The sequence below is a fragment of the Petromyzon marinus genome, chromosome 23, assembly GCF_048934315.1.
Source record: "Petromyzon marinus isolate PM22_M1 ecotype Great Lakes invasive population chromosome 23, UKy_Petmar_22M1.pri1.0, whole genome shotgun sequence".
Taxonomy (NCBI): Eukaryota; Metazoa; Chordata; class Hyperoartia; order Petromyzontiformes; family Petromyzontidae; genus Petromyzon; species Petromyzon marinus.
The window spans coordinates 18,598,602-18,602,371 of NC_133689.1; the positions used below are offsets into that span (position 1 = coordinate 18,598,602).

Below are 3,770 nucleotides of genomic sequence, written 5' to 3' on the forward strand. Positions count from 1 at the left end.
GTGGGGGTATGGGTGAGGTGGTCTTTGAGGGTGGTGAAGGCCGTCAGGCGGCCTCCGTCCACTGATAAGGGTTCTTAGGGGAAGTGAGTTGGGTGAGGGGGCGTGCAATCTCGCTGAATCCCTTTACAAATCGACGATAATAGGTGGCGTGCCCCAAGAATGACCTGATCTCCGTCAGGTTCCTTGGCCATGGCCATTCCACTATGGCGCGTACCTTCTCCGGATCGGTGCGCAACCCTGCCTCGCTGATTCGGTGTCCAAGGTACCCCACCTCGTGCTGCGCAACATAACACTTACGTGGCTTGAGTTTGAGATGGGCTGCTCGCAGTCACTGGAACACCTCTCATAACCTGGACCAGTCCTCAGACAGAGATATACTGAACACTATCACGTCAACCAGGTAAATTAGGCACTGTTCCCACTGCAAGCCCCGCATCACCAGCTCCATCAACCACTGGAACGTCGCAGGCACATTAGTGAGTCCGAACGGGAGTATCCGAAACTCAAACAGTCCCATCGGTTTGGTAAATGCAGTCTTTGGCCGATCCTCCTCCGCCATATCCACCTGCCAGTACCCGGATGCTAGATCGAGGGTGGAAAAATACCACGCCACCGCGAGGCTGTCAAAGGTGTCATCGATGCGGGGGATGGGGAAGGCATCGCCGAGGGTGACTGCGTTCAACTTTCGGTAATCAACACAAAATCGGGTCGACCCATCCTTTTTCATCACCAGTACCACCGGGGCAGACCAGGGGCTCGCTGAGGGTAGGATTATGTTATCTCGGAGCATTTCCACGATGGCCTCTTTAATCTGGGCCCGTTCAGGCGCGCCCACTCGGTATGCGGGGAGTTTAATTGGTCGGGCGGCACCGGTGTCAATTTGGTGCTTAACAAGGTCAGTCCGGCCCACATCCGAATCGTGCTCACTGAACACGTCGGCGTCATCGCTCATGAAAACGTTTATTCTGAGCTCCTGGTTTAGCCCCGAATGAGTGGCATCAAACAGTATTTTACAATAAAATATTGATCCCAATGCAGTACACCATATCGACGTGAAATTGGCAGGTGCACTCACTGGATGAGACGAAGTGTAAAAAGCGACCCATCCAGATACAACAATGCAAAAGCCTACAATACCTGGTATTCCCAGGCAGTCTCCCATCCAAGTACTAACCAGGCTCGACTCTGCTTAGCTTCCGAGATCAGACGAGATCGGGCGCATTCAGGGTGATATGGTCGTAGGCCATGCTTGGAAAGACCTGTCGCACATTCAGATGTATAAAACAATCAACATTCAACTATACTTCTGGAGGTCATCGCTCATAAAACCTTTATTCTGAGCTCCTGGTTGAGCCCCGAAAGAGTGGCATCAAACATTATTTTACGATAAAATATTGATCCCAATGCAGTACACCATATCGACGTGAAATTGGCACGTGCACTCACTGGATGAGTCGAAGTGTAAAAAGCGACCCATCCAGATCCAAAAATACAAAATCCTACAACACCTGGTGTTCCTAGGCAGTCTGCCATCCAAGTACTCACCATGCTCAACCCTGCTTAGCTTCCGAGATCAGACGAGATTGGGCGCATTCAGGGTGATATGGTCGTAGGCCATGCTTGCACACACCTGTCACACATTCAGATGTATAAAACAATTAAAGTTCAACTATATTTCTGGAAATCATCGCTCATGAATACGTATATTCTGAGCTCCTGGTTGAGCCCCGAATAAGTGGCATCAAACAGTCTGGATGAGTCGAAGTGTAAAAAGCGACCCATCCAGATATAACAATGCAAAAGCCTACAACACCAGGTATTCCCAGGCAGTCTCGCATCCAAGTACTAACCAGGCTCGACCCTGCTTAGCTTCCGAGATCAGATGAGTTCGGGCGCATTCAGGGTGATATGGACGTAGGCCGTGCTTGCAGAGACCTGTCCAACACTCATATGTATAAAACAATCAACATTCAACTATACTACTGGAGGTCATCGCTCATGAAAACGTTTATTCTGAGCTCCTGGTTTAGCCCCGAAAGAGTGGCATCAAACAGTATTTTACGAGAAAATATTGATCCCAATGCAGTACACCATATCGACGTGAAATTGGCAGATGCACTCACTGGATGAGTGGAAGTGTAAAAAGCGACCCATCCAGATCCAAATATACAAAAGCCTACAACACCTGGTATTCCCAGGCAGTCTCCCATCCAAGTACTAACCAGACTCGACCGTGCTTAGCTTCCGAGATCAGACGAGATCGGGCGCATTCAGGGTGATATGGTTGTAGGCCATGCTTGGAAAGACCTGTCGCACATTCAGATGTATAAAACAATCAACATTCAACATAACTTCTGGAGGTCATCGCTCAAAAAATCTTTATACTGGTAGGAACGAAGTTGTAAACTGAGTGTACCAGCCTGCAATAGATTAATGTGTCCGTACGTCCGTCCGTCCCCTTTCAATACTTTAACGAAGTGAAATCTCGTGCTGTTGGGTGTATAAAATCAGTAATAGACAGCGCAGAGACTTGTCCTACCAGCCCACCCTGCAGGGACCTGTTTCTGAGCTCCTGGTTGAGCCCCGAAAGAGTGGCATCAAACATTATTTTACAAGAAAATATTGATCCCAATGCAGTACACCATATCGACGTGAAATTGGCAGGGGCACTCACTGGATGAGTCGAAGTGTAAAAAGCGAGCCATCCAGATCCAAGTAAACAAGAGCCTACAACACCTGGTATTCCCAGGCAGTCTCCCATCCAAGTACTAACCAGACTCGACCCTGCTTAGTTTCCGAGATCAGACGAGATCGGGCGCATTCAGGGTGATATGGTCGTAGGCCATGCTTGCAAAGACCTGTCGCACATTCAGATGTATAAAACAATCAACATTCAACTATACTTTTGGAGGTCATCGCTCATAAAACCTTTATTCTGTGCTCCTGGTTGATCCCCAAAAGAGTGGCATCAAACAGTCTGGATGACTTGATTCGAAGCTTTCGTGACTGCAAGAATTACTCTTTGTTTTTTTCGGTAAAGTCACGTATAAATAAAAAATAATAAAATAACAATAGCATACGACGTTTCGGTTGCAACACAAGCAGCCATCATCAGGTACAGAAGAGCTAAATTTACGAGAGAGAGGAAACACATAACCCCAGATGTATATACAGACACCCAAGTAGGGGGGAACTAATACAGATACAACAGGGTACAACAGAGAGAGAAGCATACCAAACAATCAGGGTTTAGCATAATTTGGAAACCATATAAAGCAACACAGACGGTCGGTCAAAACACAATTAACGCATAGTCTGGTTGATTACGCTATTTCAAAGATTGTTAAATTGCAAGTTAAGTATGAAATTTAAAATACAGACTGCGCACACACACACATAGACATCCAAGTAGAGTGAACCAGCACAGACACGCACACAGTGAAGTCGCCTTAAATAGGCAGAGAAGGTGAGGCTGAGAGACAATGGGACAAATTAGCATGAGGTATGCATGGAACAAAGGGGGCACGGCAGCACACACTTGGAAACACCAAGGCCCACACACAGGCAGAGACAGCACAGAGACACAAATCCAAGCCAAGACACAAAGGCAGATGCACAAGCAGAGACAACACAAAGACACAGACCTAATACCTCCCTTAGAGGTGGTTCAGACTTGATTCGAAGCTTTCGTGACTGCAAGAATTACTCTTTGTTTTTTTCGGTAAAGTCACGTATAAATAAAAAATAATAAAATAACAATAGCGTACGAC

At 47.0% G+C, this 3,770-nt stretch overlaps 4 non-coding genes and 1 pseudogene across 4 annotated transcripts; all 5 read right to left on the bottom strand.

Annotated features, from left to right (window-relative positions):
- Positions 1 to 1,125: 1,125 nt before the first annotated feature.
- Positions 1,126 to 1,244, bottom strand: LOC142925974 (5S ribosomal RNA). Its single transcript, XR_012942898.1, has one exon. It is a non-coding gene; the product is annotated as a 5S ribosomal RNA (ribosomal RNA).
- Positions 1,245 to 1,496: 252 nt separating this feature from the next.
- Positions 1,497 to 1,615, bottom strand: LOC142928432 (5S ribosomal RNA; annotated as a pseudogene).
- Positions 1,616 to 1,801: 186 nt separating this feature from the next.
- On the bottom strand, positions 1,802 to 1,920 carry LOC142927125 (5S ribosomal RNA). The gene has a single exon (XR_012944050.1). It is a non-coding gene; the product is annotated as a 5S ribosomal RNA (ribosomal RNA).
- Positions 1,921 to 2,173: 253 nt separating this feature from the next.
- LOC142926255 (5S ribosomal RNA) lies at positions 2,174 to 2,292 on the bottom strand. Its single transcript, XR_012943180.1, has one exon. It is a non-coding gene; the product is annotated as a 5S ribosomal RNA (ribosomal RNA).
- Positions 2,293 to 2,724: 432 nt separating this feature from the next.
- LOC142926410 (5S ribosomal RNA) lies at positions 2,725 to 2,843 on the bottom strand. The gene has a single exon (XR_012943335.1). It is a non-coding gene; the product is annotated as a 5S ribosomal RNA (ribosomal RNA).
- Positions 2,844 to 3,770: the final 927 nt, after the last annotated feature.